The following is a 22898-nucleotide window of genomic DNA, read 5'->3' as shown; positions in this document are numbered from 1 at the left end:
TTCATATGCTGCAGCCAGGCAGAATGGCAAACTACAGTGCCTATCCCATGGCCAATCTTCCCATAATGTTTATTAATAAATAATTTCCATTCAGCGAAATTAATTAAAAGTTTCCTCCTTCTGGCTTCGGCATGCTCTATTTTTTCCTCATGAACACTGGCCAAGGGAGGGGACATATTAATGACAATTGCTGCATAGTTGCTTCCTGAATATAATTTCTTATGTGCTCCAGCATCTGTTGTTGTTGTTTTCAGGTGGAAGAGAGCATTAATTACTAATCTTCTTTCATTATTTTTCTTTTGTTTTGACTTTTAGCAAAATAGGACTATTTCAATCATAATTGTAATAATAAGAGAAAACGTCCCTGCCTCCCAGGAACATAAACGGACTTTGCAGCAAATCAGAAAGACCATTGAAGGAACAGTGGAAAAGACTGTTTTGTCACTAATCAGTTTTCCTGCCCAGTTGGGAGCAGTAAAATAAAATGAACTTGCAAACAGGAAGTCTTTAATTAAAGGCAAAGGAGCGCTTAAGAACCTTTGCCAACCATATTAGATAGGCTGGTGGTGCAATTTAAATATTATTGCACACACATTCCTACATATCACTACAAATAAAATCTAGGGGAAAAAATCAGACTAGAAAATGGGAAGACAATACATAACATGATGGGAGCAACAGGAAAACAGGGTTTGTCTGGAAGTTCCATTAAGTCAAATAAGTAAACTAAAGCAAAATGGCAATTTCCAGAAAGGACTGGTAATAAGGAACACAAGGCTGTCCAGACAGTGCAAAGACCTATACTTCAGGCAGATAAAAAGTACAGACGTCCATATACATGCTGATACATAAGCCAAGCCTTTAATTCAGAATTCATATTAGTGGAGTCTGAAAAAGGGTTTACAGTAGTAGTAGTGGTAATAATAATATTAATAACAATGTTATTTCTTTCCCACCCCTCCTCAAGGCACCCCATTTCCCCCCTCCATTCCTTCTTCACGCATAAGCAAGGGATGCAAGTCTCAAGACCGTGAAAATGGAGGGAGGACTGTACAATACTATAAAACCATTAAAATACACGTGTACTATATTTTATATTATGCTATATACAAACTGCCACAAAGCTCATCCACATGAGTGCAGAATATTTTGCCAGCAAAACCTGACACAAATCTACTGGTAAATGTTGAGGTGGTCACACCAAAGACTTGAGTATCCAATAGTTGCAGTAATTATATCTAGTTGCACTAGGGTTGCCATGTGAAATAAGGGAAGGGGCTCCTCTCCATTTAATGTTTATGTAGAAAAAGTAATTCAGCAGGTGATGCTCATCTACACATACATTAAAGGGGCAGGAGATGAGTCTATTATTTCATTTGGCAACCCTAGGCCACAAATGACTCAGAAAGCCTCCTTTTTTTTTTTTTGTTTATAACTGCAAATGCCCATGCTAGCTGGAGGATTCTGGGAGCTGTTGTCCAAAAATAACTTTTCCAAGCTCAGCTAGAGAGAATGCAGGTTCTTCCCCAAGGCAGCTGCCTCCTTCCCTCACACTACTCTGTTAGCCTCTACTAATGTTGGTTTTGTTGTCCCTCAGGTGTTTTGTGATCAGAGCTGGCCCATAGAGTTTTAAATTTCCTCTTGGTTCAGAGAGTAGAGTGCAAAAATGCAATATATAAAGAAGCTCACATAAGGCAGCACTTTGGGAAACACACATTTCTCTAACTTTTGACAAAAGATTATTGATGCAGTTAGTCACAAATGTGTATTACTGAGCCAGCTGGGCTGCCATTGTTGATCCTGCCTGGAGCCACTTGAGAACAAGACTTGATCCTGAGGTGGGGATGGGTCTACAAGTGTGATCCTGGCTGGAAGAGAGGAGGTTAAGCCACATCCCCTGTGCCTGTTTGCTGAGAAGACAGTAATTTCCGCAATCACAGAAGTGTTTCTATTCCTGGGAGTGCAATCAGAAGCCGGCGCTCTGCCCAGCTCATCAGGGCCTGTACAAGCAAACACTCTGCTCCTGTCACCCGACCACCGACGGGAAGAAGAAGAAGGGGGACTACGCCTTCTTACAGGACCAAGAAGAGGTAATGTGAGTGGATGCACAGAGGTCAGCACTGATTCAAGTGCCACCTCTTTCATGGACTTCCAGTATAGCTCTGGCGGAGCTGCTTTCTCACAGATGATTTGCCCTACCTGTAAAATGGGAATAATAAGGATGAAGATGAAATTCCTCATAGACTTGTTGGTGAGCAGGATAAGAGATTGGAAAGGTCTTTTGAAATCTGACAGATGCTTCCTAAATGAACAGGGGTTAGTAAACAAATGCAATCACATTCAGAAATTAACGCTCTCCATGAGCATACTACGCTGTTTCCCTAAACTCTCAACTCTCATTCACGTCTTACAAAATGTGAAAAGGGAAGAGCAACAAAGGTGTGGTTATAATGAAGGATGAGGACATATGGAGCCGAAGTATCTACTAAGTCATAATATTCACTGGGACATCTCTGAGCAAATCCTATCTCAATGGGTTCTTTTGAGAGTAAGAATCAGAGTGGAGGAGAACCTGATACATACACCACCCTTAGTTTCTCAGGGGAAGGGCAGGATAAAAATGCAACCAAAAAGAATAAAAATAAATTCTCATAGGGAAGTCACTTCTGTTGTAGGAATTAACCTGACAGCAGGAATTGCAGTGACAGGCAAAACATCCCATAGAATGTGCAGAATCTCAGTCCTTAAACAAACCAGATGGAAGCACATGCATGCAGCTCTCTACATCTGCACTACATCACAGGGCGAAGCCATGATCCATCTCTTTTGTGTAGATCTCACATCCTTCCAAGACCACAAGAGGCTTTCCTAATTCTCAGCCCCCACATTTTTCAAAGGCTCCGGCATCACCCTATCCTCCGCTCTCTCTCTCTCAAGGAGCTTTTCCTTCTCTTTTTTTCTCTTCCTCCTCTTTCCCTCTCTTTGGTTCCTGCTGGAGTTATTGATTTTCCTGCCTTTTCTTTCTCTCCCCTCGGGGCCCCGAGTCGTGCTGCGTTTTTGTCCTTTTTCTCGCTTTTTATTTCCTGCGCGCGTCTCAGTTGGAGGAACACAGAAACGAACATGGCCCCTGGGTGTTTGACATTGCTGGTTGTATATGCCACACACTGGGGCAAATGGCCTCTCTGTGTGCCCTGGCCAGAGAGACAGCATTGCCTTACCTGGAACTGAAAGAAACTGGGTGGGCTGGAAGGAGAAGCTACTGGGGCCAAAAGTCATTCTCTTCTTTTGCTGCCAAAGGAGGTGAGGTGGGCAGCTGTTTATTTATTTGTGTATTTAAGGGATTTCTGTATTGCCTCCCAGCCCACAAAGGCTTCCAAGGCGATGAAAAAACAAAAATAAAACAGTAAAAATATTTTTTAAAACACATTAACATACTCTTTCAAACCCCCTAAAAGCAGTCTAAAGACAATCCCAGAATCGTTCTGAAACAGTTAAAACAGCAATTTCAAAAACTGAATGACATGCAGAACAGTAGTGCTTTGGCTGCCCCACAGAAGGTTAAACAGATGGGGCCAACCTAACTCCAAGCCTGTACAGACAGGCTAAAATAAAGCTGCTTCGGGTCACTTTTGAGATACGCTGTTTAAATGATGCATGCGTCCTAAGAGGCCGGAAGCTACGCCAAAGCCACACTCCAGTCCTAAGGACTGGACCACAGCTTTGGCGCAGCTTCTGGCCTCTTAAGATTTGTGTGTCATTTCAACAGCATACCTCCAAAGTGACCCGAAGCAGCTTTATTTTGGCCTGTCCTTAGGTAGGGAGTTCCAATCCAGGCACTGCTACAGAAAAAGCCCTGGTTCCAGGAGCAGTGTTGGTGCTGGATCTAAGAGCACCCTCAAGCTACAAACTTGATCTGTCTAAGGGAGAGCAACCCCATCCAGAACAGGCTGTGATTTCAAACCCAAGTTGGTCTTCCTACTGACCAGCAGCTATTATGTCTTGTCTGGATTAAGGCTCAGTCTATTCACCAACATCCAGTCCTTTACTTCACCCAGACAATTCAATGCTACCACCACCTCCTTGGGAAAGAGCTGGGCATCATAGCCATATTTATATTTGGGGTAGATTAAATGCCCAGTATCCCCTAATCTAGATCTTCTGTATTATGGGGATTCCTTCTACTTGCCTCTAAACTGGGGGCTGTGGAGGTAGGAACCCTTTGTGCAGGGCCCAGGAGTAGCTGGGATAGAGTAGGCACACTTGTTTGACAGACCTCTATAAATTTTTTAGCCTGACACGCAACACAGGTCATGCTTGGGTATGTGATGAGGCAAATACTTAATGGCATGGAGGTGCCAGGGTCATATATACTGAAAGCTTTCAAAGACTTCGATGAGAAGATCTGAATCTCACATCTTTGTTACACATTGTACTTTAGACCAGAGATTGAACTGCACCAGATTCTGTTGTGGCAAATCCACTTAAAAAAAAGATGTCTAAACCATTAGGAAGAACCACCTGGGTAAGCTGTTTGGCTGATAGGCAGCTTTAGCAGGGCAGACAAACATAGGTTTAGGATTGCTAAATCAAAGGCATGGAAAAAGGCATCTGTGGCATATGTCAAATCATCCCTTGACATCTCTGGCCATCCCTTGGCATGGCTGATGAAGCCTGCTCAGGACACAGCAGTGTGGAAGACATCCTTCCCTCAGCCTTTGGGTCCTTATATTGTAGTTCAAAGATGTCCTGGTTGGGGTGCGGGGCAAGGCAAAGAGTTATGTGTGGACCTTAACTGGCTGCCAAGGATGCCAGCGAGGTCTGATGTAGAAGTCTTATTGCTACATAGGAGGGAGAAAGACCAAAGCTCAGAAAAGTTACTTTTTGGATTACAACCTGCAGAATTTTCCAGCCATGCAAAGTCAGTCAATGACCATGCTGGCTGGAGGTTCTGGGACTACAATTTGATGGACGACAAGTCCATTAAAGTAATTTTTTCAAGCTTTGGGAAAGATGTAGTTTTCTCGGTGTTTTTGGGAGGGATGAGTTAATACCATTTTGGTATTTCTCCCAACTCTATGATTCTCTTAGCAAGGTAGGTGGAGGGGGGGGGGGGACCAAAAAAAGTTATCTGGATCATATCCCAAAGCCACCAGTATCCTTTTTCCTTCAGTAGCCTGCCAGATGTTAGTACCAAAAGAAGCATTCTCCATGTTTGTCCACCCAGGCAGTAGATACTGAGAGGTACACTGCTTCTGACTATGGTGGTTCCACTGAGCCTTTGTGACTCACTGACACTGACAGAGCCATATCATCTAACAAGGTGTTATTTGTTTAATCCCTTCCCATTAAAGCCATCTAAGCTCCTTGCCAACTTATCTTACAACATGGAAACCCACCAACTAATTCTGCATTGCATGAAGGAGAAGGGCTCTTCTTTTTGTATTTCCTGAGTCCACAGCCAGTCATTTTAATTTGGCGACACCCTCCCCAAGTGCTAGTACTATGTCTGTGCAAAAAGAACTTCCCTATATCCACTTCGTCTACACTATGCATAATTGTATAAAAGCTCCATTATGTTGTTTCCTCACTTCTTCCCCAAACTAAAAGTCCCCAGTGGTTTATGTTTAGAGTTTCAAGGCTCTCTAATTTGAGGGGAGAAGGACAGAAAGGCTAGATTCATCAGACCCTGCTTCCCTTCGCAGACACAGTACATCGATGAGAGACACATGCCTCAGAGAGGTTTAATCAAAGTCGGCAGGTTTCATTTCCACCTGCCAGCCGCCTGAGGAACGAAATCCCCCTGGATCATGTCTGGTTTGGGGGGAGGGAGGAAAAAGAGGGGGGCCAGGACAGGCTGCAAGGGAAAAGAACTTTTGGGGGATGGGGAGTAGTATTATTAACTGAGAGGAACCAGTCATCAGATTCTCTGGGCCAGTGGGGAGATGAGGGGTTCCAGGATTTTGTACGTCAATTTCATGCCTCCCACAAACCCTTAATCCCGTCAAGTGACGCTCACAGCCTCTTCTCTGCCTGTAATTAATTTGGAAACCACACGCGTGCATACACACTCACACCCTCAAGACTTGAGCACAGAGAATTTCTGTCTCCTGATACCTCATAATCTCAGTTTGCTACTTTTCCTATCACCACCCCCAATTTGGGGCTTTCTCCTCCTTATCCTACCCCTTTATCAAGCCATACATACCTCACCTATGCTAGCCACCCATTTAATCTTGAGCCAAGGCTTAGCTGTGGCCACTCCATCAAGGCTCAGTCCTGGTATGTGCAGAGATGCAACAAAGCATGTACAAAGTGCATTTTACTTACACAATGTATGATTAGGGTGTTCTGACTCAGGATCTGACTTATAGAGAGGGAGGATTGAACCTCTGTGCCTCTCATTAAAAAAAAACTTTCTGCCTGTGCTAATTCATTTCTAGTACATGAGATGTTTGTGGTCCAAGACAGCCTATAGGGAACATTCACATGAGGTGGAATTCACACTCTAGATCAGCCATGGTTGCATTTGAAGCTTGTGGTTTTTTAGTGCAAAGAGAAGGGCAACATTCTGTGCATGTTTGTGTTGCTCTTTGGGACCTCTCTTGAGAGGTTCAGACTTAACCTGAACCTCCCCTGCATCTGCCTGTACCCCCCCCCCCGCCTTCAACAGCCTCAATCCACAGCCTCTTGCCTCCTAGCACCCAATGGAGGTGGATCCCTGCCTGAGCCACTGCTTCCAGAGTCCCTTTCATCCCCTACCCTCCATTGGCAAGCCTTCCTTTCCCAGCTGTTTTGGTGTGTGCACAGATTTTGTGCAAGACTGCCAAGCACTCTGGCTTCACACTGGATTGCCACCTCCCCTCCCTGCTTCCTGGAACCTGGACAAGAGGGCACTTTTGCTAGAACAGCTGTGCCTGGCAGTTCTTGAAAGTGCCCCCCCCCCAACTGCCTTCAAGCTCTCTGCTCTTCACTGGAACAAGGGGGAACCTTTCCATAAGCACCCATTAGTGGTTTGTTCTAATAACTGGAGAGGATCTGGCGGAAAGAGGTAGATGGGTCGGCAATTATTCCAGATTCCAGAATCCTCTGGGTTTTTTTCAGAGAAGAACAGGTGGGGGCTGATGGCAGCAGAGAGATAAATGAGGCAGTGGGTAAAAAGGAACACCAACAGCATGTATGGGGTGTGTATGTGTGTGTGTGGGAAACAGGGCTGATGATGAAAAGCTGAGAAAAGCATTGCCAGAAAAGACCTGTAGGTTTGGTTGAAGAAAGACATCAGTATGCAGCACCTTGGTTTTTCTGCAAAGGCGGTAGGTAGGCAGAGCCTGTTGAAAGTGGCCGTTGTCTCTGCCACAGCATTTTTTTTCTCTCTGAATGGCTGTATCTGTATCCTGGAAAAAGTATGTTCAAGCAAAAGGTATTGTTGTAACATCTGAGGTACAGCATACATGGGGAAAAGAATAGATGCAGCCTAGGACTAGACGCAGAAAGATCCCTCATGTTAACTCCTGGCGTGGGGAGACGAATGTTTCAGCCAGACAAGGTTTTTGCTGGACTGTGAGTGTGTCTGTGACAAACTGTATAGTACCGATATATGGGAGCCATGTTCTTACAGGTGGGATGAGTGCACAAAATTAATATTGATAGCTACCATTAGATAATCCATTGACAGCGGAAGAGAACTAATCACCTTCCCCTACTCTAGAGTTAATCTGAGTACCAAAAGACAAGCACTTTAACTGCAGTATAAAGCAAGAGAGTAAAATGGTATTTTTGGTACAATGTATGAAAAACAGGGCAAAAAATATTGGAAAATATATATTTTAAGCACATGCTACTCTTAAGTATATTGTTGGCAGTTCGATATCATATGGGGTACAAAAGTGTAGGTTGGAGAGTTGTGAACCTCAAAGAGAGAATGCATGAGTGCCTTATACTGAATCAGGCTATCCTGGATTAGGCCTTATACTGGTGTTATCTAATGGCTAGGCTATGTTGGCCAATAGCAGCTTCCCAAGGTTTCCAAAAAGGTTTTTTCCATTCCTATTTGGAGATGCTACAGATTGAATCTGGGACCTTCTGCAGGCAGAACACTTGTTCTCCTGTTGAACTATAGCCCTTCCTTGAGCTTAATGACTAGTAAGCGGTTTAAAAATACCTAAATAAAAATAAAATAAAAAAACAAAACAAAACACAGACTTGGAGAATGTGAAAGGAGGTAGATATCAACAGCTGGTGCAGCGTGACAGCTCCTATTCTACAAGAAAGACAGATGTTCTACATTATGGGTGGGCAGATGCTGTTGAACTGAAACTCCAAGCCTTAGCCAGAATGGCCATTAGTGAGAAATATCAGGGATTTCTGTCCAAAAACATCTGGGAGGGTCATACTCTGGTGTTCTCATTCTAGGTAAGAGTGTGCTTGTAATAGTGCATCTGAGTTACATCAGGTAATTGGGCATGCATACAATGTAAGTGTTGTGAGAACATCACTGTAGTGTCCACTGACTGTTAATACAGTGGCATAAGCCATAAACTGGTGGGAATATCCTTCCAGCCTGAGAAAAAATGATGTAGGGATAGGCAGACAGGCTAAATAACTATGTGTCATCATAGTGATGTCAGTGCAGAAAGCATTGGTTGACCACATATTTCTACACAAATACCTGAGAGCATCCTGAAAGCATATACTTGCAGTCTACATATACAAGGGAATAGATAGAATGGTAACATATGCTGTAGGGAGTGTAGCTCTTGCACAAGGGAACACTGTCAAATCAAGAATCTAAAATCTCCTAGTGACCACAGGAAAAGATATTGAGATACAGACCAAAGTCCTGCTCACAAAAGCAGTTATCTTTCAAGTATATGGTAAGCATAGGGAAATGTGCATAGCAACCTCTGGCCATTGTACACGTTCCCCAGACATTATGGAGAATATTTATTTATTTATTTAGATTCATTTAAATAATTGGTATTCCAGTTTTCTCCCAGAGCTGAAAGACTATTTGAGAGTTACACATATTAACTGCCCAGTGTACAATGGGGAACTGTGTACACTGGCCAGTTACCATAATATGTGCAACTGTCAGAATGATGGTAAGAAACATGGGCTTTTTATACTTGACCAGTGACTGTGCGTATCTTCCAATAGAGAATGTGCATAGTGACTGATCCTCAAGTGCAAGACTCTGTTTATGCAGTTAAGTCGCACACAAACCCCAACTTAATTTGGATACATGGCACATTGCTTGGGCAATGTGCAAACTCCCTTGTTCATGCTATTCATTTGAATCCATTCTTCATAGTGTTTAAGTGAGTTAGCACAGTGGCAAATGCTCATGCACAGTCTCCATTTGACTCACATTAAGCAGAAGGCATAGGCATATTATTAATTAAAAGTGTACCACAAAAATGTCCAAGCAAAATACTGAAACAGATACAATGAAAGGACTGTTTTTTAGGACAGATGGGTCTGCTGTGTAAACTTGTAGCCACAGCCAAATGGCCTACTGGGGAGAAACATGGAAATACAGGTGGAAGGAAGACTGGTGTTGCCACAGACCAGTCTATGTTTCGCAGCTCCCACTGTCTGTATTTAGAGCTCTATGCTGCACAGCCACTAGGTTATGTGCCGTTCTTAGACAAGTTCACCTTTCTACTACTGGTAGTAGTACCATTCCCCATTTCTTTTGGTAATGCCACCAGTGCTTACTTAAGTCTATGCAGCACAATTTGCTGTGTGCCTGAAAATCTCTCATTGACCACACCCAAACCAGCTAATCTGTTGCTAGGAGGCTCCTCCATCAGCCAACACTTCTTCAGGGGAGAAAATGTACAACCAGCAAGAAAAATCCACATGTGATAGGGAAAGAAAGTAATTCTTGACGTCTGTGTATTTGGAGGGACAGTCAGGGAACATACACAGGGGTCCTTTCTTGGGTGGGACAAAAAGTGGCCTGCATACAAAATAAGAACTTTGACAGAGGTCTAAGAGGGCAGATGTGCTCAACCATCTTTCCCTTCCCCTTCCTCTCTGCAGATCTTCATTATCACCGCGTTGTTGCAAATGAAGAACTGAGGCTGAAATGTATTTGCCCAAGGCCAGCAGGGAGTTGTTCATGGGTGAGCTGAATGGTGATGGTGGTGGTGATGCAAACCCAATTTTTCAGGGTTCTGTGGCCAACTCCTGCATGCTAAGCAGTGGAAGCAATCAGCAAGGGAGCAATTCAGTTAGAGGCATCTTGTTGTAGGGGAGGTACATCCACTAAAACAGCCACACATGCAGTATGTGTGTGTGTGTGTGCATGCACGCACACACACACAGCCTGAAAAAGACAGCTATTGATATTGGATATAACTCATGCCAGAAGAGTCAACCAAGCAACGTACACAGTCAAGAGAGGAAGGAATCTGTGAAAGAGACAACCAGAGAGCAAAGACAGCTGCTGATCCACACACAGTCAGAGGGAAGACAACCAGCCATGTGCACAAAGGGGAGAAAGGGAGCCTGTTGACATAGGCACACACAGCAGGGCAGATTCCGCCCCAACTTCACCCACACAAAGTCAGTAAGGGAAGACAGTCAGCCACTGATGCACCCGAAGTAGCAGTCAGGAGAATTACATGACACACATGCATGGTCCGAAAAGAGCAGCCACCGATAGATGCAAATCTCTTTCAAGGACACCCTTCCTTTATAAGAAGCTCACACTCTCACATTTGAACACCCAGCCAGCCCCCCCCCCCAGTGGAAAAGCCTGCAGACACATGAGAAAGAAGCACGCTCACAGGCACGACGTGGCCAGCAACGTGGATTCCCAAGCGTGCATGTTCACAGACAAAGATACACTCAGAGGTCATAGTCACCATCAGGCTGGGCCATACCAGAGATCCATCTTAACCTAGTTTCCAGAATCAGGCAAGGAAAATCTCACTTCGGCCCGCAGAGCCGCAGAGCCCCCCATCTGGCCCCATTTCCAATCCTAGGAGAAAGGGGGCAGAAACATCTTTGTGATCGGCAGCCATGGACTGACCCTGGAATTGCATATAAGGCAAGCTGGGCAGCCAACATTTTACCTTCAAAATGTACCAAAGCACCCACTAACCTGAGAAACCAAGTTGAAGAAGAGATTAGAATACAAGGTGCTCACACATCCTTTAGAAAAAGCCTGCATCTTTATTGGGATTCCTCACACCCCACTCTAAAAGCACAATTTTCAAAGGAAACCACACTGGCAGTTATGACAGGATATTGTTCTCTGCCTTGTCCTCAGATTTACAGATACCTTTGGCACCAGGCTACCTCCCCTCCCCACCTTTCTTGGCTGTTTTCAGTCTTACTCTGTTCTCAGTCATACCCTTTAAGAATCTCCCCTTTTAAAAAAAAGAGAGAGAAAGACCAGCTTGAACCCCTTATCCTATGCAAAGTCTTGTGACAATGGGTTCCACAGGTCATTCAGATTGTGTGAAGGCAGAAAAGAAGAACTCTTTAACAAAAGGATATCCAGAAAATAGCAGGTGACAATGAAGTAGAGGGAAAGGCACACTGAATGAAATACATGCATACACCAGCCACAAAGGGGTGGTGTTTCTTCATTCATAAACCCCCAGAATGTCGTGAAATGGTTCCCATCTTTCTGCCTTTGATACAGCACCTGCTGCATAGCTGTTCTCTGAGTACACTCTGTCTACAAGCACCAAAGTCATGGTCATCTTAACCTGCCACCTGCACACCATCTTGCCTTTCCTTTCCTCTTTGATTTACTCTCACTGGGCATGCAAGAGGTAGCAGGATCCTTGTCACCATCCTTCAGCTAATCCTTCTACCTTCTTCCTTGCAAAGGGGCCATAGCTTTGGTGGAGCATATGCTCTTCACAAAGCATTTGTGTTGCTAGGTCCCCTCCTGGGCATCTTGAGTTAAGAGTGAGGCAAGGAGGCCAATGGCCCAGAAGACCTCTGCTGAAGATCTCAGAGAGTAGATAAACCTGGTGTAAAGCTGTATCTGGTATCCCACCCCCTCTATTATTATTATTATTATTATTATTATTATTATTATTATTATTATTAACCTTTATTTATGAAGCGCTGTAAATTTCTCTCCCTGAATTATTTTTTAAACACCCACCCATACTAGAACACACACACACACTACACTGCGTTTTATTTCTGTAACAAGAGAAATGGGAGGCTTTTTCTATAGGGTGACATTAAGTTTTATGTATGACCAAGAGCTGCATATAAATCAGGGAGTGATTGATGCTTACTTACTTGGGACATACTAAAACAAATGGCAGTACTTGCCCATAGAATAACCATCCTTGTCCATAGGGCAAGACTGGAGGATATTTACAAATAGGGATACATAGGGTAATACTTTCCCATAGGCAAGTATTCCCCTACGTTCCCCTATGGGCAAGTATTCCTCTACGTTCCCCTATGGCCATGTATTCCCTTTCATTCTTCCTCCATGGGCAAGTATTCCCCTACATTCCCCTATAGGCAAGTATTCCCCTACCTTCCCCTATGTACATTCTCCTATGGGCAAGTATTCCCCTATGTTCCCCTACTGGCAAGTATTCCCCTACATTCCCCTATGGGCAAATATTCCCCCACGCTTCCCTACAGGCAAGTATTGCCCCATGTTTCCCTACGGGCACATATTCCCCCACATTCCCCTATGGGCAAGTACTCCCCACATTTCCCAAAGGGCAAGTATTCCCCTTTGTTCCCCTATGGATAAGTATTCCCCTATGTTCCCTTGTGGGCAAGTATTTCCCCATTTCCCTATGGGCAAGTAGTCTCCAATGTTTCCCTATGGCCAAATATCCCCCAGTATTTCCCTATGGGCAAGTATGGTTTCCCTATGGGCAAATACTGACATTTCTTTTAGTGCGTCCCTACTTCCTGAGGGAAGATCGAGGGCCCTTAACAAAATCCACAAACCTCACCTGTGATTTTATACCTGTAAAAAGAGCAGTGGGGAGGGCGTGGAGAGATGGGTCAGACCCTCTTCCCCAGACATACATTTGAAGCGCTAAGAAGGCAAGTGGGAGGAATGTGGAGGGTGGCACTGGGAAGGCAGGTGTCTTCTTGACACTATCTTGACCAGGGCTAAGAGCCTTTCTGACAAAGTGCCTGGGGCGCTCTTCTGCCCACCCAGAGCAAAGCTGCCCCTTTGGGGAGAATGTCTCAGCCTCCCTCTTGGGAAATGTGGGTCCCAAGAGGAGCCAAAGGCTGCCTTGGTGGCTTGTGTATGTATGTGTAAGGTGTGAATGTCTGAAGCAGAGGAGAGAGGGTTGCTCTGCCACATGGTCATCTCATGGCCGGGAAGGAGGGCCTAACTTGAGCTTTTTGGGGTGCTGTGGGAAGTGGACACTGGGTTCAGGTCAGGGAAGCTGGGGCGGAAATTTCTAGAAAGAGGAAACCCATTTTGGGCTGCCTCCAGATTGCAGAATTAGTCCATTTGGACACCACTTGAACTGCCTTGGCTCCATGCTATGGAATTCTGGGAATGGGAGGTACCACAACCAACTCCCATTCCCAGAATTCCATAGCATGGAGCCAAGGCAGTTCAAGTGGTGTCCAAATGGACTAATTTTGCAGTCTTAGAGGCACAGGGCAGAGAGGCTTCTCTTGTCCCTCAGCCCCATTCCTTACATTTTAATGTTATTTTTCAATAGCTCCATCACACTCTGGCTCCCCATTCCAGCTTTTCCGACCAGTTTACCTAGGAAAACACCCCAAAAAAGACAACCTCCTTCCCAAATTTGGAGGGAAAAAAGTTCCCTCTCTGGGAGCCATCCCAGCCCCCCTCACCCCTCAAACCCAAGCCCCTCAAGCCAAGGAGAAGGGGGCTCCTGGAAGCCAACGCTGGCCTTGCAGCCGGCCATTTTAGGCTCCCCAGAGGTGTGGCCCCTCCATTGGGGTTGGGGAGTGGGCTGACCCCCCCCCCCCATTAAAAACAGCCTCCTTTCCCGCCCTGGCAGGCAAATGGGGGGGGGGGGCTTCTCCTCACCTCCAGCCAGACAGTCAAGGTTGCAGTCCTTTGAATGGTCCTCAGGAGGAGACCCACCAGCTTCTTCCCTCTCGACGCCCAGGCAGAGGGGATGCCTTTGTGTGTGTTGGGGGGCACAGCTACAACACACACACCCCTTCACACCCCACCCTTTATGGGAAAGGTCTGCAGGGGTGTGTTTTTTTCAGTCTCTAGTCAATGAACCGCCGCCTGGATGCCTGCCCCTCTCTAACCACTACCCCCCACTGCCACCCCTAAGGAGGGTGGGTTCCCAACCCAACGCCCCTCTCAATTTCTCTCTTTGCCCCACCACCCCAGACTCGCCTTTTCCTGCTCCCTGACCAGGCCCCCTAACCACTAAGCGAGCTGACCCTCCCGAAGCCTCTGGACCTCTTCTCCTCTTCCTCCCAGATCCCGACTCCCCCTTTCCTGCTCACTGGCCAGGCCCCCTAACCATTCAGCAGTATGACCCACCCAAAGCCCCTGGACCACTTCTTCCTCTCCTCTTCTTCTTCCTAAACCCCCATCTCTCTCTCTCTCTCTCTCTCTGCTGCACCCCAAACTCCCCCTTCCCTACTCCCTCTCCAGGCCCCCCAACCACTAGGCGACCCGTCCCCCCCCCCAAACCTCTGGACCACTTCTTCCTCCTCTTCTTCCTCTCCTAGCTCTCTCTGCTGCACCCCAGACTCCCCCTTTCCTGCTCCCTCTCCAGGCCCCCTAACCACTAAGCCATATGACCCTCCCCAAATCCCTGGACCTCTTCTTCCTCCTAGCTCCCCATCTCTCTCTCTCTCTCTGCCCCACCCCAGACTCCCCTCTTCCTGCTACCAAGCTCTCTTGCCAAGCCCCCCTAACCACTAGACAATATGTCCCTCCCACCCAAACCCCCTTCTTCCTCCTCTTCCTCCTCCTAGCTCCCAGCTCTACCCTGGCCTCCACTCCCCCAGGCCCTGGTGGGGCTCTCCCCTCTTGCCTCTTCTTCCCCCACAGCCCCCCACCCTCCCAGGGGGAAGAGGCAGCAGAGGACCCGATCCGGAGGCATCATCCTAGCCCCCCTCCCTTCCTTTTTCCTTCCAAGGAGGCTGCCCCAAAGCAACAGGGGAGAGAGAGAGAGAGAGAGAGAGAGAGACGCTGCTCCGCCAGGAAGGGACTTCATCCCCCCCCCCCTTTTTTCCAAACTGTCTTGGGGGGAGGAAGGCAGGTGCTCTTCAGAGGGCCTCCCCCTCTTCAAATAGTCTTTTACTCTATTTATCCCTGTACACACACACACACACAGACTATTTATCCCTAGACCCACGCACACACATATATTTAGTCTATTTGTCCCTGTACACACACACATATGTATAAAGTCTATTTACCCCTGTACGTACACACAGTCTATTTATCCTTGTATACACACACACACACACACACTTAGAGAGAGAGACGATTTGCCCCTGTACACACACACCACACACACAACTTCTGTACACACACACACAAACGCATATATATATATATATATATATATATATATATATATATAGTCTATTTATACCTGTACACACACACACGTGTGTGTATATGGAGAGAGAGAGAGAGAGAGAGACTATATACCCTGTACACACACACACACACACACACACTTGTATATATATCTCTGCTGGCTTTTCTGCAAAGAAAAGCGCAGACGAGGCTGCAACGATCCGTCTGCCTCTGCCATCCTTTGGCATCGGTTGGCATTAATTCAGAATAATAACAAGGAGAGGGCTGGATGTGTGTGTGAAGAAGAAGAAGAAGAAGAAGAGGAAGAAGAGGAAGAAGAGGAAGAAGAAAGCCACACAAAGAACAACCAATAAAACCACCTTTCTTTCTTTCCTTTAAAGAAAGTCTCTCCTACTCTTGCAGCCTGGATGCTCAGTGCCACCAAAGAAATCACGCGGGAGACAGACCCACTGGAGGAAAGTGTGTGTGTGTGTGTTGCGGGGGGGGGGAGATTCACCCATTTCTTTTCCCTGCAAACCCAGCTTTCCCTTAGATTTTTTTTTTGGGGGGGGGACGCTTTAAAAAAAAGAGATGCTTGGAAAAGTCAGATTCGAACTCATGGCTGGGGAAAAGGGGGGGGTCCATACATGGATAAAGATTAAAAAAATCATTGCAAAGGAGGGGGGTTACTTTTTCTTTCCTAATTAGAGTTTGGGGGGTTAAGGCAGAAACATCCGCACTGCAGGGATAATCCGTGCTGACACCGCTTTGAGGCTCCCTGCTATGGAATTCTGGGAATGGTGCCACAACCAGGGTGCCACAACCAACTACCATTCCCAGAATTCCATAGCAGGGAGCCTCAAAGCGGTGTCAGCACGGATTATCCCTGCAGTGCGGACGCAGACCCTCCTGCCTTCATTTTCCCACCCAAAACCCCCAATCGCCCCTTTCCTCTTTAACCAAGCCCCCCCCAAAAAAGCCCCTCCCTGCATCACAACCCATATTAGAACAAAGAGAAAGAAATAATAGAAACCAAGCAGTAAAGCTTACCTTTTCATGACAACTCCCGAGGAAAGAAGGGACCAGCAAAACTGAAGAGGAAGAGGAGCAACAACAACACAATGTTGGTCTTCCCTTTGGGTCTGGCGAGAAAGAGATGCTGGGGCCCCCACTCCCTCCCTTCCTAAAATATAAATCAATGGATCCCTGTATTCCTCTTTTTCTTTCCCTCCCTCTCTCCCTCCTTCCTTTCTTCTCCTTTAATCTCCTTTCTTTCTCCTGCGGGGAATCAAACAAGCGCTAAATCCAAGCAGCCAGAGGAGCAGCAGCAGCAGCAGCAGCAGCAGGAGCATCTTGGCACAGCAGCAGCAGCAGCAGCAGCAGCAGCATCTCTCCTCTCCTTTGGCCTCCCTTTCCCCAAAATATTTCAGCCTCCCTTCCTGATCTTCTTTCCCATCCTCCTCTTCTTCCTCCTCCTCTCCTCCCCAAAGTCTCTTTTTCTGCCTCCCTTCAAGGTTGTTGCGGGATACTGCCGGGGCTACTACACGTGTTGCATCCCAAAGTTACATTCCCCGAAACCGGCGTCAAAAGGATGGACTGATGGAGGAAGAGGAGGAGGAAAAGGGGGAATGGAGAAAGGAGGGAAAGGATGGATGATGGGGATGAAAAGAGATCAATAAGAGGGTTCGAGGAAGCCTTTCTCTTGGGGCCTTCAGCTTCCAAATCGCCGCAGAGAGAGAGAGAGAGTTGGTAGTAAAATTATTAAATTAATATTTATTTGTGTATTTATTGATCTCCCCCACCTTGGTTGGAAAGAGAGAGAGAGAGATGAGGAATTTATTAATTAATATATTTATCTCCCCCCCCCCCGTTCGAGAGAGAGAGAGAGAGAGTTGGTATTATATTTATTTATTTATCTTTCTCGGTTGGCGACAGAGATAGTTGTTAGTAACATTACTAAATTAATATTTATTTATCTTTCTCTCTCCCATCGGTTGGAGATAAAGTTGGCGATTTATTAATTTATTTGTTTCTCACACCTCCCCCCCCCCTTCGGTTGGAGAGAGAGAGAGTTGATATTAATTTATTTATTGATTGATCCCCCTTCCTCGGTTGAAAAGAGAGAGAGCGAATTGATAGTAAAATTACTAAATTAGTAAATATTAATGTATTCATTTATCTGAGAGAGAGAGTTGTTAGTAATTTATTCATTAATTTATTTATTTCCCCCTCGGTAGGAGAGAGAGAGTTGCTAGTCATCTATCTATCTATCTATCTATCTATCTATCTATCTATCTATCTATCTATCTATCTATCCATCCATCCATCCTCCTCGGCTGGAGAGAGTTGATAGTCATTTATTAATTTATTTCTTTGCCCCCCCCCCCAAAAATCGCATCCTCCCCTTTTTCCTGGGTCACCTTTGTAGAGTGCAAAAAAGAAGAAGCAGAGGAGGGGGCAGAGATTTTAGTGAATTGATTTATTTATTACCCCCCCTCATAAAATCTCATCCTCCCCCTTTTCCCAGATCACCCTTGTAGGGTGCAAAAGAAGAAGAAGCAAATAAAGGGGGGGGGGCAGATGGATAGATAGATAGACAGACAGATCCCCCCCAACCCATTTTCCTGGGTCACCTTTGTCAGGTGCAAAAAAGAAGAAGAAGCAAGGGAAAGAGATGGAGTCATGCATTAATTCATTTATTTATTTCTAACCCCCCTTTTTCCCCCTTTTTTCCTGGGTCACCTTTGTAGGGTGCAAAAAAGAAGGGAGAGGAATTTATTCATTAATTCATATATTTATTTTCCCCCCCTTTTCCCTGGGTCACCTTTGCAGGGTGCAAAAAGAAGAAGGGGAAGGAGTTATCGATTGATTGATTGATTGATTCCAGTGCAAAAAGAAGAAGATGGGGAAAGAGAGAGTGGAATGGGGGGAGGGGAGAAAGAGAGTTATTAATGAATGGATCCATGGATCCCTACCTCAACCCCCCCCCGAAATAAATGGCATCCTCCCCCTTTTTCCCAGGTCACCTTTGCAGGGTGCAAAATGAAGAAGAAGACTATATAGGAGAGAGAGGGGTGTGTGGGGAGGGAAAGATGAAGAGGAGCGCCTGGGGAGGAAAAGATGCTGGAAGAGAGGGATCTGAGGAGGGAGAGAGAAAGAAAGGGGGCTTGATAGATTTTTATGCCTTTAACGCAGACCAGACCACGTCGCCTGTTCTTTTTCCAACGATGGAGAGCAGAGGGAAGAAGGAGGGAAGGAGAGGGTCATTAGCATTCAGCACCCATCGCCCAGCCTCGCTGCCACCTCCAGCTCCAGCCCCACCAGCATCGCAGGCTTTGCAAGGCAAAGGAGAGGAGAGCAAGAGCTCTGCAGTCCTCCTCCTCCCAGGCCATGGATGGGGAGGAGGGCTGGATCAGCACCTGGATTTGGACCTGGATCTGGATCCAGCCCTCCCCCTTAGGACCCCTTTCCCCGCCTGGGGGGGGGAGTGGCTCGGGGGCCAAGGCCAAGGCGCCACCGACCCACCTGGCTGCCCCAGAAGTGGGGATGGGAGCAAAGCTGCCTCCAGGTCCCTCTTCTAGACCTCTCCTCCTCGGCACCGCGTTGGGCAAAGGTGAGAGTCTACCCCCCCACACACACATACACCAAAAGGGGGGATAGGATCTCTCTTTCTCTCCCCCCATCACCACCAACTCACTGCAGAGAGAAGGCTGAAGTTTGGGCCCCTCATCTCCCCCGGCTGCAAAACCCCATCTCTTGTCCCCTTCCTTCTTTCCAAACCTACTCAGAAAGGTAAGGATCTCTGATCTACAGAGACCCTCCCACCTTCCCTGACAGCAAAACCCCATCTCTTGCCCCCTTTCTTCTTTCCAAACCTACTCAGAAAGGTAAGGATCTCTGATCTACAGAGACCCTCCCACCTTCCCTGACAGCAAAACCCCATCTCTTGTCCCCTTCCTTCTTTCCAAACCTACTCAGAAAGGTAAGGATCTCTGATCTACAGAGACCCTCCCACCTTCCCTGACAGCAAAACCCCATCTCTTGCCCCCTTTCTTCTTTTCAAACCTACCCACAAAAGTAGGGATCTCTAGGTGAGCCATAAAGAGACTCTTTCAGGTTCCTCATCTCCCAAATCCCATCTCTTTCCCTGCTGCTTCTCTTTCCAAACCTACCCACAGATGTAGGGACTTCTAGGTAACCCATAGAGAGACCCTCTAACCTTTCCCGACTGCAAAACCCCATCTCTTCTCCCCTTCCTTCTTTCCAAACCTACCCACAGAAGTAAGGCCTTCTAGGTGACCCATCGAGAGACCCCCTCATCTCCCCTGCTAAACCCCATCCCTAATACACACACGTGAATGTGCGCACAAACACATAACACACACACTGCTTCTTTCCAAAAGTATCCACAAAAGTAGGAACCTCTAAGTGACCCATAGGGATTTCTAAATGATCCATAGAGAGACCCTCTCAGCTTCTTTGACTGCAAAACCTCATCTCTTGCCTTCTTGCTTCTTTCCAAAAGTACCCACAAAAGCAAGGATCTCTAAATGACCCATAGAGAGACCCCCTCAGCTTCCTCAACTGCAAAACCCCATCTCTTGCCCCTCTGCTTCTTTCCAAAGGTACCCACTGAAGCAGGGCCCTCTAAGTGACCCAGAGGGAGAGGAAGGGAAGATTGGGGGGGAGGGCGAGATAGATGCCTTGATCATACTATGGGTCCTTTCCATTATGTGTTATCCTTGAGATGGATGCAAATGGGAGAGGACTGGCCCTGGCTTTAGCATGGATCAGGAAGAAAAACAAAAAAGGCCAGTGGGTTGCAGCAAATCCTGGACCCTGAGTTTGGGGGAGTAAAGCAGGGAGGGCTCATGCCAACTTCCTTTGGCTGCCAGCCATGCTGCCAGGAAGCTGCCAATGTGCTCAACATGAATGGCAAGAGGGTATTTAGGAGGCAATGCAGGGAAGAAAGGACACATGTTGTCAGCAAAGGCCAGAAGGATATACAGGTCTGTGGTCTTGCTTGTTTGGTCCCTGTCACATCTCTGGGCCCTCTACCTGGGCCTGGCTGAGGCACTCTGTCCCACTTAATTCCCTCACCTTGCCGCACCACAAAGCTTTGCAGCACTGCAAAGCCAGGGAATGGAGTGGGGCAGAGCACCTCGGCCAGGTGCAAGTGGGGGGGGCCCAGCAGTTTCCCAAAGCTGGTGGTAGCACACCTGGGAAGACCATAGGGGCACTGTAGGGCCAGGGCCGTACTATCCTTTGGGCCTCCGTGTTGGTTCTAGGGGTGGGCAAAGTCCCTTTAGAAGGACAAGCAGAAGCCCTACAGAAAACCCTTGACGAAAAGGCCACAGGTTTGCCCAAATGGGGTTTGGTGGACCTATTGGACCTTGGGTCCCTTTGGCCACCACTGTTAGGAGGTAGAAAAGTTCAGAAGTCTTTTATGGGGATTTAGTTCTAACTTTGAGCCAGCAAAGTGACATAGTGGTTTGAGCATTGGGCTACAGCTCTGGAGACCAGTTTGATTCCTGCTGGGCTATGAAACTGCACTGGTTGATCTTGGTCAAGTCACGGGCTCTTAGTCTCAGGGGACAGCAATGGTGAACCTCCACTGAACAAATCTTGGCAAGGAAACTCCATTATACATTTGCCTTAGGGCTACCATAAGTTGAAAATGACTTGAAGACACACACACACATTTCTAACCTACACTGTTGGGATGAGTTGCATAAATAGTACACTATCGGAAAAGTTCAGAGTCAGCGTGGTTTAGTGGTTTGCCTGTTGAATGCTGGAAGACTAGGGCTCAAATCCCCTCCCTGCCATGGAAGCCCTGTGATTCACCTTGAGCAAGTCACATTCTCTTAGCCTCAGAGGAAGGGCATGTCAAACCTTTTCTGAACAAATCTTGCCAAGAAAACTCCATGATAGGCTCAACCTCAGTCGCCATAAGTCAGAAAAAACTTGAAGGCATGCAACAACAAAGGGAAAGCTCACAACTGACATTGGAAACTGCCTTTTAGATTGTCAGATTATCAGCACAGTTCATCTGGCTCAGTATTGTCTACACTAACTGGCAGCAGTCTCAAGCCTTTCTCATCCCAAATGGTGGGACCTGAACTTGGGGCCCTTTCCTGCCACCCATGTATCATCCCTGTACACTGTCAACTCAGTTTTGGCCCTCTGGCTTGTGGAAGAGACTGTTGTGGCTGGCTCAAAGAAGGAGACCAAGACTCAACGCAACACCCTGTCTCATCCCCCCAAGCTCACTGGCCATTTTGAACTGGCTCCAAACATTCCCTCCTGGCCCCAGACAAATTGAACAGGGTGGCCTGAGTAAGTGTGGAGCAAACTGCAAACTGTTCATCTACTTTCACTGGAATTCAAATCCACTCCCCCAACTTCAGCTGCATCAAGATAAACACTTGTTGGGTGCTTTCCCTGTTTCCTCCCTACAAATGTAACAATGGGGAAGAGAAAATCCTCTTCAGATTTTCTAAGGAGGGCTGAAATAAGCCACTCCAACGTTTTCATTTGACCATTGCAGCAGTCCCTCCTGTTTGTCACAGTCCCCCTCCTCTTACCACTAATTCCATGGAAACAGGATGGGGGGGGGAGAAGGAAGAGTAACTTCTCCGCCATAGGTTTCTTCTCCAGACCATGGCTATTAGTTGTGATAGCCATAAGATGCAGTGGTTAAAGTGTTGAACTACGATTCTGGAGACCAGGGTTTGATTCCCAGCTTGGCCATGAAACCCACTGGATGACCTTGGGCAAGTCACATTCTCAGCCTCAGAGGAAGGCCATGGCAAACCTCCTCTGAACAAATCTTGCCAAGAAAACCCCATGATAGGAGGTTCAGTTTAGAGCTGCAAATGATCTGAAGGAACACAACAACAACAGTATTACTACTACTACTACTACTATTACTATGATTACTCTATCAGTGTACATGAGTGATGTGTCTAGCAAAGATTTTTTTTGTCTGCAGTTTGGCACAAGGAGACAGCAGAGGAAGAGGAGAGAACTGGAAGCAAGATGAACAGGAAAGCAACCCATAAAAAGTGAAGAACCTGTTTCTTCAGAGGTGGTGTGTTGCAGAATAATACTTGCAGAGTGGGGACAGTCAGGGTGCTGTTGATACCACATGCTGTTCTACAAAGGGATCTTGTAACACCTTTGAGATTAACGGAAAGAAAAAAGCTGGTAGCGTGAGCTTTTGTAGACTTGAACCTCATTCCTCAGATGCATGCTGTCCTGGTTGCCTTGTCAGAAGCAACCTCCCACAGTTCCCCAGCCCATAGAATATTTCCACAGCCTCCCCCCCCCCCCGAATATTCCTATTCAATAGGATGCTGAATTGGGCAGACCATGTGTTCCAGGATGCTTCTTCTTAGGTTCCTATGTCCTG

The 22898-nt window shown here is 46.6% G+C and overlaps 2 protein-coding genes across 2 annotated transcripts in view; one reads left to right on the top strand and one right to left on the bottom strand.

Annotated features, from left to right (window-relative positions):
• The window catches only part of LOC149303695 (glutamate receptor ionotropic, NMDA 2D-like), a 55428-nt gene extending 38809 nt beyond the window's left edge, over positions 1–16619 (bottom strand). The window contains exon 1 of the mRNA XM_089480644.1: positions 16535–16619. The gene's annotated coding sequence lies outside the window, so the exon portion shown is untranslated. The remainder of the gene's footprint in view (positions 1–16534) is intronic.
• Positions 1–22898, top strand: part of LOC149303694 (ER lumen protein-retaining receptor 1-like) — a 143663-nt gene that overhangs the window by 95079 nt on the left and 25686 nt on the right. The window lies entirely within an intron of this gene.

This window comes from Sceloporus occidentalis, unplaced genomic scaffold, assembly GCF_023333645.1.
Source record: "Sceloporus occidentalis isolate IW3139 unplaced genomic scaffold, rSceOcc1.0.p SCAF_14, whole genome shotgun sequence".
In the NCBI taxonomy this organism is placed as follows: Eukaryota; Metazoa; Chordata; class Lepidosauria; order Squamata; family Phrynosomatidae; genus Sceloporus; species Sceloporus occidentalis.
The sequence above is the reverse complement of the archived record's forward strand: the minus strand, read 5'-3'. Positions and strand labels throughout refer to the sequence as shown.